Source organism: Bos taurus, chromosome 9 (genome assembly GCF_002263795.3).
Source record: "Bos taurus isolate L1 Dominette 01449 registration number 42190680 breed Hereford chromosome 9, ARS-UCD2.0, whole genome shotgun sequence".
Lineage (NCBI taxonomy): Eukaryota > Metazoa > Chordata > Mammalia > Artiodactyla > Bovidae > Bos > Bos taurus.
This window is the reverse complement of record NC_037336.1, coordinates 36,121,627-36,135,530: the sequence shown is the minus strand read 5'-3', so window position 1 is coordinate 36,135,530 and position 13,904 is coordinate 36,121,627. Positions and strand designations below refer to the sequence as shown.

Genomic DNA, 13,904 nt, shown 5'->3' with positions numbered 1-13,904 from the left:
CTTAATAACTCAATAACATTCCAATTTTAATCCATTAAGAAGAATGAAATAAAAACTAAAATCACGTAAAGTAGTATCTGCTTAGAAGACTTAAAGAGGGCTGGAGTTGTGTTTAAAAATTTCTAATATAAATTAAAGTATTCTAATTTCTCTTATTTAACTTAATTATTCTCTTATTTAAAATAATTTAACCTTTATTCATGGCAATTTTAGACAATCTAGAAAATACAATTATAAAGAAGAAATAAAAATTACTTTTAAGCCAAATTATCCAAGGTAAGCATTATTAATATTATTCATTAATAATAACAATATCATTTTAACAATATTGAGTACTTTGTACTGATCTCTGTTCTCTATTATATATAAATAATTTAGAACAGATAATATAAATAATCTTTAATGTACGAACCCACCATCTCCATTGCAAATGAGGAAATTAAGGCAGAGATATGTTTAGTAATTTGCTCTAGGTCAAAGGTCATATATTTAATAAAGTGAGAAGCTAGGATTTGAAACTAGACCCTCCAAATTACACCAAAGATTGTGATCATAACCACAACTCTACTACCAAAGGCTTTCCTTTGTGTATATAATATAAAAAGGAACTGTAATTTATATTTTTTCTATAATGTTTTTTTCCATGTAACATGCTATGAATCTCTTCTCACACCATTAAATGATTCTCCTACCATAACACTTGAAAAAGAAGCACTTTGACAAGTAAGAAATCTTGTAGTATGGCCGTTTCTAGTATGGTATGATTCAAGAAATCTAAACAAAGAACATTGACTGTTTTCTAACGTGTATTCAAATCAAGCAAAAAACACCCTCTTTAGGCAAACAGAAATTACCATAGCAGAACTGACCAATGATCTGATCAGTCCAATATCCTATTTCTGAAAACATCCAATGCTGGCTATTTCAGTAGAAGACATAAAATTCCCCATAAAGTACCTAATTGTGTGATACACTGCAGGAAGATGAAATTTTCCCCTTTGCCCAGTTTCTCATCTTCTCCTACCTAAAAGCTTCAGAGGGAATAATCCTTGAAATTTCATCCTACTGAAACTAGTAACATGTGAAGATGTTATTTTAACACAAACATATACACTCACATATGCACTATTAATGTGAAGAAATGAGTTACTCCTGATATATTAAGAAAGTCAGAAATTACCATAGCTATTTCAATAAATAAATAATACATAGATTACACATAATTAATCTGCTACAATTATAAGAAAATATTGTGAGGTAATGTACAACACCAGTGAAAGCAACAGGTAAAGAGCATTTGATAAAATAATCCTTTCTCTATTAACAATGTATTATAAAATATACTCTTTAAGGGAGGTAACCAAAGGGCAATTATTGAGTGGCAAAATTCATTGCGTGTGTTTCTCCATAGTGCAGATCAGAAAATCAATGCAATCATACATTTTATTATGTTTTATATATACTGCTACTACATATATATGTAACATTTGGAATTTAATGTAGTTCTAAAAATGTCACTAAGGATATTAGTCTGGTAGCCAGGCAGACAGGGACATTTTAAAGACAGCTTTAAAAAAAATTCTTCTCTGAAATCTTGCCTTTCTCAAATGAAAGGGGACTTGAGAGGCTGGTATCTTCTATTTCCTGACTCTTGGAACACTTGCTCTTAGATCCCAGAGCTGCCATGCAGAGACAGACAGACAGATATAGGGACTTACAGATATAGAAACATAGATATATGACATAAGAACAAAAGCACTGTGAGTTTGACTAAATAGTTATATTCAGCTGGACAGATTGCTAGAGGTTTCATGGAGGAGAAGGTATTTACACTATGACAAACCTAGACAGCATATTAAAAAGCAGAGTCATTACTTTGCCAACAAAGGTCTGTATAGTCAAAGCTATGGTTTTTCCAGTAGTCGTGTATGGATGTGAAAGTTGGACCATACAGAAGGCTGAGCGCCAAAGAATTGATGCTTTTGAACTGTGGTGTTGGAGAAGACTCTTGAGAGTCCCTTGGACTGCAAGGAGATCAAACCAGTCAATCCTAAAGGAAATCAATCCTGAATATTCATTAGAAGGACTGATGCTGAAGGTCCAATACTTTGGCCACCTGATGTGAAGAGCCAACTCATTAGAAAAGGCCCTGATGTTGGGAAAGACGAAGGCAGGAGATGATAGAGGACGAGATGGTTGGATGGCATCACTGACTTGATGGACATGAGTCTGAGCAAGCTCCGGAAGATGGTGAAGGACAGGGAAGCCTGGCATGCTATAGTCCATAAGGTCACAAAGAGTTGGATATGACGGAGTGACTGAACAACAACTATCCCCACTGTTCCAGAATCTCTTACCTGTGTCTCTTGTAGCCATCCTCCAAAACAACCAGGATGTTAGATGTAATCTGTACTGAAAAATTTAAATAAAATATTTCAGTCCAGTGGTGATGGGGACCATTGCCCCATAACCTCGAGGTTTTTCCCTGACCTAGTCAGCTACTAACTGATCATCCCTTCTTCCCACAATAGTACTGATCCTTAGTTCCCTAAGAAAACAGACTGTACTTTATGAATTTTGTATTTCAAATGCCTGGGACAGCTCCTGGAACAGAGAAGACATTCAAAATATCCTTGTTGGAACAGTGCCCAACACAGAGTAGGTCCTCAGTAAATGCTGGCTGGTGGAATATTTAAAGGGTTGAATGAATATATTTAATCACTGACTGAGTTTCTCTTTTTAATGTCATTTTTACATTTCAGTGTGGAATATACATATTTTAAAATCTATTTCATAGAACTACCATAATACAGCATTGTAGTTTTTACACTAAAAATATACTTTCTAAAGACAATTCAGTCACCAGTTTAAAAAAAAATCACACATATTGGATACTGACCAGTACTATTTATAAATTCTCTTTTGGGTAGGAAAAGCAATACTGCAGCTGCTTCCAAATCAGCAAAATGTACAGCCAATAAGTCCAAGAAATATGAAGACATTTTATGTTCTACAAGAACAGAAACTGTAGATATTTTTATTTTTAAATTAAAGACATAAAATGGAAAGACACTGCACCAATTATCTTCCTCCTTATTATTTTTAAGTGCCCCACCCCGCCCCAGCCCAAGCCAGTAAGCCAGCCCTTAGGAACTAATTTACCAAACATTCTCCCTTGCTTAGTATATTGTGCCCATTTTAGGTAGGATGCAAAGAAACCACTCCAGAAGGCTGGTTTCCTTATAACTCTGCAGATGGTAAAGTGAAAGTGAGAGTCGCTCAGTCATGTCCGACTCTTTGTGACCCCATGGACTATACAGTCCACGGAATTCTCCAGGCCAGAATACTGGAGTGGGTAGCCTTTCCCTTCTCCAGGGGATCCTCCCAACCCAGGGATTGAACCCAGGTCTCCCGCATTGCAGGCAGATTCTTTACCAGCTGAGCAACAAGGGCAGATGGTAAAACCTCAAGTCAATCCTAACCTGTGTTTCAGTTTGTCAGCTGAGGACATTAATGCTTGTAATGTTATCTCCTTCTTGGGAAGACTCTGAGAACAATACTTTCTAGAACTCACCAGCTAAATTCCTTTTCAAACATGTTCTGCAAATACAAATTTTATATTTTGTATCATCACCTAAATGATGAACAGAATTGAAGTTAGGAAAAGCAAGCAAGATATACTTTCAATTTTTCAAACTATCTTTATGAACTTTGAAATCAAATAGTTTACATTCAAGTAACCCTCTTGACCGCAGTTCTTAATTAAGCAAAAATGTTCCACGGGTAACACAGTAGTGAGTTCTGTACCTCAAATAGAAAACAAAAGTAATATATATTTTTTTATAACAACAATTATATAAGCTGTGAAGAGCCAAAAAGTCTACATCATCAACTTATTACATAAGTTCTCTGTCCTTGATAGTCACTGAAACGCAGCACAATTACAGATGGCATTTTTTTCTGTAAGTTTCATACTTGCGGACTGTTTGAAATGATCAAATAAATATAGAGAGATTATACTCCAATTAAAAAAAACTTTAAAAAATTTTAACTGTCATTACATTTTTAGATTCTAATTAATATGCCAAAGATGACTTCTGAAGGACCTAATAACACAATATGAATCAGCTTTTAAAACTGTGCCCTGTTCTAAACTTGATGGCTGTTGTTCTCAATAGCATAGGCAGAAGAAGACAAAGGATCCAACCCATTTTTCGCTCTTGGAGTTTCAGAATCATCAGTAGTCAGGTAGATTTAAGGGGAGAATTCAGAGCTTCTTTAAAGATAGCATGGTAAAAAGAGTAACTAGAACACCCGTTCTTAAATTTCTTCCATAAATTATGCCCCTCTGATTGAGATCAAACTAAAATCGGACTCCTGACAGAGCAGATCACACAGAAAGAGGCAATGCCAAAGGGATTTCAGTTTCTTCGAGGTTGTTTAATTCCACAGTCTCCTGTTGCTCACCAGCTTTGTCCTAGGAGAATTCACATTACTACGAACATTTTTTTCAAAGTGATTTGAATACCAGATGGTATATCAGAGTTGATGCTAAATTTTTCTTCTGAAATAGCCTCATTGGGAACACACTTTTATTTCTAAAATTACAACGTAACAATTTGTAATGGTGTCATTTGTATTGGTACTGTCATAATTGCCTAAAAAAGAAAAAAGAGAGATAGTTTTGTTTTGTTTTAACAAAAGTTGTGTGACTCATTTCTTTAATCTTTTTTTTTTTTTTTTTTTTAATGAGAAGCCATTAACCCTCATGGAGAAAAACTGGCAAGACTATGTTTAAATAATTATTTAAAAAATTATTCCCACCATCCCTCCTGCTGATTATATTATCAAGCAGCAAGTGAAAAATGACAAAAAGAATTAAGGAATTAGAACCTAAATGCGCCTTATTTTGAAGAGTAAGATACACTCATGTCTCTTTCCAGGTGCAACTCTTTCTGCCCACTGTCAAAGGGGCTCTCCTCCTCCACTCACTGTCCAAGGCAAGGCTGGCTGATAACTCTTCTCTCTGGAGATGAAACAAGCCTCAACATAGCTGGGTTCAGCCCCACCTGCCCTGCCACTCAGCACTTCAATATAATGGTTGGGAAATGCGTGATTTCAGAGATCTCTTCTTTGGAGCAAGCAGCAGGTTGATTCATACAGATACATAAGTGTATAATTTTGTGGGAGGGAGCCATGCAACCTCTGAAGAGAGCTTTGCATACTGCCGCTGAGACAGCACATCTAAGGACTTAAAGGGTAATTGCATTAAGCATTGATGCAGCTGCAAGTTAGTGGATGGAATGGAAAGAACAGGGAAGAAAGTCAAGTCAATCATTCAGATATTTATGAGGTCTGGTGTTGGGCCCATTTCCCTATTGGATGGGAGCACTGGATTTGTAGATAAAGGCAGTGTGTGGATAAGGTAGACACTGATTTCTCTATGGCATTTAATAAGCCTTCCATAATGTCCTAAGGACAGGATGAAGAAAGGTGGGCTGCCTAGTAGGGAGATTGATAGAAATGTTTGATTGATAAATGTCTGGTGTCACCAAGAAGGAGATCTGTAATATCAGCCCCAGGCAGCTCAAAGTTCAGCTCTTTTTTATTTAACATTTGTTATCAGTGACTTCAATGAAGACACAAAGAGCCTCTTGATCGATTTAGCATAAAGTTCTGGGCTCTGGGTTTGAAACTGCTTTGACATTTGCAAAACCAGGATTTAAATTCTGCAAGCTTCTGTTTCCTCACATGTTAAAAGAGAGTAACAGTCCTGATATCATAGAACTGCCCTGAGAATGAAAAGAGAGAAAAGGTAGCACTAAACGCACACCTGGTGCCTCCAGGTATGTCCTAAAGAACAAATCTGCACAGGACACACTCAAGAAGGCTAGCTAATGTGGTTTCCAGCAAGATCAAGATTGAAAAATGACCCTGGCATATTGGACGAGGGTGAATTAACAACATTTAAAAGGGGTTTCCAGGTGGCACTAGTGGTAAAGAACCTGCGTGCCAGTGCAGGAGATGTGGGTTCAATCCCTGAGTTGGGAAGATCCCCTAGAGGAGGGCATGGCAACCCACTCCAGTATTCTTCCCTGGAGAATTCCACTGACAGAGGAGCCTGGCGAGCTATGGTCCATAGGGTTGCAGAGTCGGATGCAACTGAAGTGACCTAGCACACAAAAGGAATAAAGCCGTTGTTTACCAGTTTCATGAAGGCCAGCTCATCTTGTTTATTAGTACATCCTCAGCATTGACTACAGAGCTTAGTAGATTCACAAAACATTCACTGAGTGAATGATGTATATGGCCCAACTGAGGTGCAAGGTCATTTTTATAAAGTATCAGGGTTACACACATGAGAAAGCATAGTCCTCGTTCAACTGTTCATGGTCTGGTGAGGAGAGAGACAGGTCCACGAGCAATTGCCGTGTGCTAAGTGCTAAGAGAGACAGCTGGATTGGGGCTCCAAAGGCATCCTGAAGAGGCCCTTAAGTGACTTCTGGGAAAGAACAAGCCACAGGGTAGGTAGAGTGGCATCTCTGAGCCACATGGGAAGCAGCCCAATGAACACATCGTAGAGAGTGGGGGAAGGAGGCTTCAGGCAAAAGTCGTCCAGGGTTCAGATGTGAGAGAGAGTGCCAAGTGTCTAGGAAGCAGAAGTGAGCTCTCTGGGACTAAGGCTGAGAATTTAAGGTGGAAAATGGCTTTAGCTGAGGTTGGAGAAGTCTCAAGTTGTACAGAGCCTTATATACAAAACTAAGGAGTTTGAAAAGTATTTGCTAGACAAAAGGAAACTCCCTGAAGGCAAGAATAATGATTGATTCTCATTTCAAAAAGCTCACCCTCACTAACTGACGGCGTGGATTGGACGTAAAGACCAATCAGGAGATAGGTATAGTAAAACAGGCAGGAAATGAGGAGGTACCAAATGAAAACAGTTTATGGGGACACTGAATTGCAGAAGTTAGAAAAGAGATCCGGATTGGTGACATTTTTGTGAATCATTGGAATATGGGCCATAACACATAACATATAAAACTACTTAGTAATTATGTGTAATATGTAAAAAGATGAAAGATGCTACCTTAGAAAACCACTCCAGCCTTCAAAAGGTGAACTCATGAAGGAGCTGGAGGTGAACCAGGAAGAAAAGAAGGAGAAAGACATTTTAGGCCCATAAAAGAGGAAAGAGTCTTGAGGAATCAATAGGATTAGATGCTGCAGAAAGACCATTATATGCAGGATTTGGTGCTCAGGACATCATCAGTAACATCATAGAGGCAGATTTAAGACCAAAGGAGAAACTAGTCTGTGAAACTTTCTGGAGTGAACTAAAAGTGAGGAAGCAAGAAAAATAAAGGCAGACATCTCTTTCAAGAAACTTGACATTAAATCATGGACAGATTTTAAGTGATGGAGAAGAGCTGGATGGCAGTCTTCAAGAGGAGCAGGCTTTTACTGGGTCTCAATAGCATATCACAGAGAAACAACTGAAGGAGAGGCCGTTGCAGGAAGTTTTGAATCTAAAAATGTGACAAATTTTGCTTGTGTCCAGGAGACAGCATTACGGGAAAGAGAGCTGATACGTGAAAGGCAACATGGAAAAAACTGCAGAATTAGAGTTAGCCAACAATGCAATGCTTTTATTTCACCAGATTACAAACTTCTAGTCTTTAGGCAGAGCCTCATTACATGTTTTACCAGGCTAAAGAGTAGGCATTCTGACTGTCAGTAGAAAGTTGGATTAAATGGTTTTAGAGGTGTCCCTTTGAACTCTTAAAACTAATCTTGCTAAGTGTGAAGTCATAAACTTCTTCATCACATCTAATCTATTTAAAGAGATGTACTTTCTTCATCAATACTTTTAGTATTAAGCAGTATTAAGTCACTGGTTATGTTTCAGTAATATTGACTGAAATATGTAAAAGGGGCTTTTGAAAATCTTTACAAATATCATTTGTCTGATTCTTCCATTTATCTTTTTTTTCCTCTCAACTTTAACTAATACCTGAAGGTGAGCATGTCTGTGTATTTGAGGATTACAGTTCTCTTATTGGATAGAGAAGCTTAGTCCCACAGATAATTATTTACATTCTAATGGTGAACACAGATAATTACTTACATACTATTTTATAAGGTGCTAGAGTCTCTTTCTCCAAACCAAGTACCTGGAATCAGAACTAATTACAACCAAGAACAAGATTTTATTCTGAGAGAGTTGTGTACCCAGTCACACTTCATTATCTCATTCCCTCTCTTCTTTTCACACACACATTCACATACTTAAGAGAATAAGTAAATATAAGGGAATAGGTAAAATGTATTAACAGAAGAGCAATGGAGAAATGGATATGCCTTTTCCAATGCCCCTTAATTAAATCTGATAATGTTTTTATTATTCAATAAAATTTTATCTATAAAGTAATAATAAATGAGTTCTTGAGTGAAAGTGAATCTATGGCAAGCACAATGTCAGGCTCAGAATTAATCCTCAAAAACTTAAGTTCCCTTCTCCAATAAGAGAGTAAGTACTGGATTTAAGACAAAAGGAATTTTGTCAAATGTGGAGAACAACTGCATTGGCTATTATCATTTTAAATATTGCTACATTTGCAGACATATTGGGTAGGTAGAACATATCCTAAAGTAGAAACACACATTCAAGGCCATATATAGGAAGCTGATATATCTAGCTATTGCTGCATCAGACATCAAACTGTTATAGAATAAGGTCATCTTTAGCCTGTAGCCACTTATACCCGAGTATCTGAGATGACCATGTTGAGAACAGTAGTGGAAGAGCATGGAAAATATACAGAAGGAAAGGAACTATTTAGAACTCATGTATGAGCAACTACTTCCTATTCTTAAGGACAGTGCCCCTTGAAAGTGAAGTGAAAGTGAAGTCACTCAGTCGTGTCTGACTCTTTGCAACCCCATGGACTGTAGCCCACCAGGTTCCTCCATCCAGGCAAGAGTACTGGAGTGGGTTGCCATTTCCTTCTCCAGAGGATCTTCCTGACCCAGGGATGGAACCTGGGTCTCCTGCACTGCAGGCAGATGCTTTATTGCCTGAGCCACCAGGGAAACCCTATAAACTAGGGCTACTGTGACAAAGCTGAAATGATTGCTCAGGGGCTGCCAGACCATACCCAGTGACTTCTTCAGTTTGCACAATCTTCAGACCTGTGCCAAGTGGCAAATAAGATAGTCTAAAGTGGGAGGGAGTTTAATGATTTGAACAGTCCCATGTGCGTGTCTCACAAGTTTCTATCACAACTCAAAGTTGCTTCTATTGTGAATCTATGCTGCAAGTAACTAACCATTCAGAATGTACCCTAAAATCAGCAGCACCAGTGAGCCAGTCACATATTTTTCATATGGCTGCCACTCTGCTCAGTCTATAAAATACACTCACAACATTTAAATTTCTTTTATATAATTTTTTGAGAGCAAAACTAAAAGTAGTTCATCTAACTTTTATCTACTCTTGTTACATTAACATTTTTACTCCACAGAAGCCTGTTATGTTTCACTCAACTGTTAGTAAATATGTTGTGCAGTCACTCAGTGGCGTCTGACTCTTTGTGACCCTATGGACTGCAGCATGCCAGGCTTCCCCAACCTTCACTATCTCCCAGAGTTTGCTCAAACTCATGTCCATTGAGTCAATGATTTCATCCAACCATCTTATCCTCTGTCGTCCCCTTCTCCTCCTGCCCTCAGTCCTTCCCAGCATCAGGGTCTTTTCCAATGAGTTGGCTCTTCACGTCTGGTGGCTGAAGTACTGGAGCTTCAGCTTCAGCATCACTCCTTCCAGCATTGGAGGACTGATTTCCTTTAGGAGTGACTGGTTTGATCTCCTTGCTGTCCAAGGGACTCTCAAGAGTCTTCAGCACTGCAGTTCAAAAGTAAATACGGGTCCATGTCAAATATACCTCATTCCACTAAGTAATAACATTTATAGAATGACACCTCATGGAGGAAGTCAGACATCCTGCAACAGATTCAATGAGAATTTTACAGTATTTTTATATTTGTCTTTATCCTAAAGAAAAAAAAAAAAACCTTAATATGCCTATATGTTTAAATGTACACCCATGTACATATATTGCTATTAAATTCAAAATTGAAATGTATTCATATATTTCTAATCAACACAATGATGAGTGTAATCCATAGAAAGAAATATAAATACATTCATGTCAAATGAATAACAAGGAACTTCTAAAATTCACAAGGGCTTCTTTGGTGGCTCAGACGGTAAAGAATCTACCTGCAACGCAGGAGACCCAGGTTTGATCCCTAGGTCAAGAAGAACCCCTGGAGGAGGAAATGGCAACCCACTCCAGTATTCTTGCCTGGAGAATTCCATAGGCAGAGGAGCCTGGCAGGCTATAGTCCATGGGGTCGGAATAGGACATGACTGAGCAACTTTCACTTCACTTCATTTCTAAAATTTACATATATATTACTAAAGATTTTTTTTTTCACTGTAACAGTTTATCTTTATCACAATGAGAGTCCACTTGCATGCTGCTCATAACAATATGTAGGGAGAAGATACAAATATATATTGAATACAATCACCTCTGTTGAATTGAAGTGCAGAGACAACAGCAAGAACCTGTGATCTATAGGCATTAGCAGGTGGAAAGAACCAAAAAGATACTCAAGAGGATAAGGCAGTGCAAATAAACTTTCTCTGTTACAAGTAAATGCAGGCTGAAGCATGAAATTTTATAATCTAAATTTTAGAACTAAAAGGGATTGTATAGATCATTCCTATGGCAAGGGTGGAAACTTCCATATTGTCGCAGCACCAGGACGTCCCCACTCTACACTCTCCCAAATATGGCAAATCTTTGGTTTCCTCATATCTTCACTTGGAGCTTGGTTCCTTGATTTGAACTCAATTTCAAGAACACTGACACTCTTCCTTAGATCTTATCATCCATCCCCTGGAGGGGCTGGACACATGGCTGAAGCTTTTGCTACTTCATGAGTTTCTCTTTAGAATAGGATTGGTCTTCCATGACCATCAAACAGCCCTGCCATGTGCCATCATCATCAATTAAATATACCTGCCAAATTTAGAGGAATGAAAGGGCAACCAAGGGCTTCAAAGAAGCTTTTAAAGGATAACATAGCATTTTGGATAATTAAACGTTATTTCCAGTGTTAAAACTACAGCATGTATTCATTAGATCTTTGCTGCCTTTGCACATCACTGATGACTCACTACACTTGTTCAAGCTGCAAATCATACTATCTGCTCCTTTTCTTTCCAAAATTTGCAAATATTTGAAGTTACTAAGGAAGGTGTGGAATTATTCTTGCCATAGTGGCAGCCTACAAACTATACTTCAGGTATCTAGGAGGTATGCATTCAGTTTACATGTGATGATCCTTGATGCCCCTAAAGATATATTTTTAGGCTCAATTAGGTCATGACAGAGAAAGAAAACTCACTCAGTTCAATCACTACAACCTTCAAAAAGGAGAATCAGGTAAGAATAATCTAGACTTGTTGAAAGTTATAGAAAATTATTATTTCATGATCACTGGAACATAGCACATGTGAAATACTATGAGAAGGTTATGCTTAAGTTTATTAATGATAGAATTTACCAAATTTTATTTCTTCACTATAGCCATACCGAAGCACATAAGAAAAATTAAACCATCAATCACCTACTACTTAAGTAAAACCAATGACAATAATTCAGATATATAGATGTGTGGTTAAAAGAGGCTAAGGCATCTGAAAAACAATGTAGAATAATGAAAATTCCTTATAAAAAATTCTAGGGGGCAAGGATTTGGGGCACAGTATCTATCTTGAAAGAAGAAAAGGCCATTTTCAGGTAAGCTTCAACTACAACACCTGCCAGGAATTAATGAACAAAAGTAATTTTCCACCCATCTCTCTTATCTTTTTCTTTCCCATAGGATTCCTAGAGGGCATTTTTAGTCCTTTAGTCTTTATAACTTAGTGTAATCATCTTATGTCTACATTATTTGAAGTTTAAATATATTATTCACATCCTTTCTCAATTAAGAGTAAAAATGTTACAAGCTGAGTATGAATCAACAACTTTAATGTTATTATTTAGGTCTGCCTATAGTTAAAATGCTCTTAGCTTATTTTATGTAATGCACACTTGTGCAAGCGTCTTCTAATTTCATGGCTGCAATCACCATCTGCAGTGAGTTTGGAGCCCCAAAAAATAAAGTCTGACACTGTTTCCACTGTTTCCCCATCTATTTCCCATGAAGTGATGGGACCAGATGCCATGATCTTCGTTTTCTGAATGTTGAGCTTTAAGCCAACTTTTTCACTCTCCACTTTCACTTTCATCAAGAGGCTTTTTAGTTCCTCTTCACTTTCTGCCATAAGGGTGGTGTCATCTGCATATCTGAGGTTATTGATATTTCTCCAGGCAATCTTGATTCCAGCTTGTGCTTCTTCCAGCCCAGCATTTCTCATGACGTACTCTGCATATAAGTTAAATAAACAGGGTGACAATATACAGCCTTGACGTACTCCTTTTCCTATTTGGAACCAGTCTGTTGTTCCATGTCCAGTCCTAACTGTTGCTTCCTGACCTGCATATAGGTTTCTCAAGAGGCAGGTCAGAAAAAAAAAGAAAAGAGGCAGGTTTCCACAGTTTATTGTGATCCACACAGTCAAAGGCTTTGGCACAGTCAATAAAGCAGAAATAGATGTTTTTCTGGAACTCTCTTGCTTTTTCTATGATCCAGCGAATGTTGGCAATTTGATCTCTGGTTCCTCTGCCTTTTCTAAAACCAGCTTGAACATCTGGAAGTTCACGGTTCACGTGTTGCTGAAGCCTGGCTTGGAGAATTTTGAGTATCACTTTACTAGCGTGTGAGATTAGTGCAATTGTGTGGTAGTTTGAGCATTCTTTGGCATTGCCTTTCTTTGGGATTGGAATGAAAACTAACCTTTTCCAGTTGTGGCCACTGCTGAGTTTTCCAAATTTGCTGGCATATTGAGTGCAGCACTTTCACAGCATCATCTTTCAGGATTTGAAATAGCTCAACTGGAATTCCATCAGCTGTACTAGCTTTGTTCGTAGAGATGCTTTCTAAGGCCCACTTGACTTCACATTCCAGGATGTCTGGCTCTAGGTGATTGATCACACCATCGTGATTATCTTGGTCATGAAGCTCTTTTTTGTACAGTTCTTCTGTGTATTTTTGCCACCTCTTCTTAATATCTTCTGCTTCTCTTCAGTCCATACCATTTCTGTCCTTTATAGAGCCCATCTTTGCATGAAATGTTCCTTTGGTATCTCTAATTTTCTTGAAGAGATCTCTAGTCTTTCCCATTGTGTTGTTTTCCTCTATTTCTTTGCATTGATTGCTGAAGACGGCTTTCTTATCTCTCCTTGCAGCATATTCAAAAGCAGAGACATTACTTTGTCAACAAAAGTCCGTCTAGTCAAGGCTATGGTTTTTCCAGTGGTCATATATGGATGTGAGAGTTGGACTGTGAAAGATGAGCGCCGAAGAATTGATGCTTTTGAACTGTGGTGTTGGAGAAGACTCTTGAGAGTCCTTTGGACTGCAAGGAGATCTAACCAGTCCATTCTAAAGGAGCTCAGTCCTGGGTGTTCTTTGGAAGGACTGATGCTGAAGCTGAAATTCCAGTACTTTGGCCACCTCATGCAAAGAGTTGACTCATTGGAAAAGACTCTGATGCTGGGAGGGATTGGGGGCAGGACGAGAGGGGACGACAGATGATGAGATGGCTGGATGGCATCACTGACTCGATGGACATGAGTTTGAGTGAACTCCGGGAGTTGGTGATGGACAGGGAGGCCTGGCGTGCTGCAATTCATGGGGTCGCAAAGAGTCGGACATGACTGAGCGAC

General features: G+C 38.2%; 1 protein-coding gene across 3 annotated transcripts in view; it reads right to left on the bottom strand.

Moving 5' to 3' along the window:
- Positions 1 to 13,904, bottom strand: part of HS3ST5 (heparan sulfate-glucosamine 3-sulfotransferase 5) — a 293,471-nt gene that overhangs the window by 239,085 nt on the left and 40,482 nt on the right. Inside the window, exon 2 of one of the 3 annotated variants that reach the window (XM_024996797.2) lies at positions 2,358 to 2,412. The gene's annotated coding sequence lies outside the window, so the exon portion shown is untranslated. 3 annotated transcript variants of the gene reach the window in all.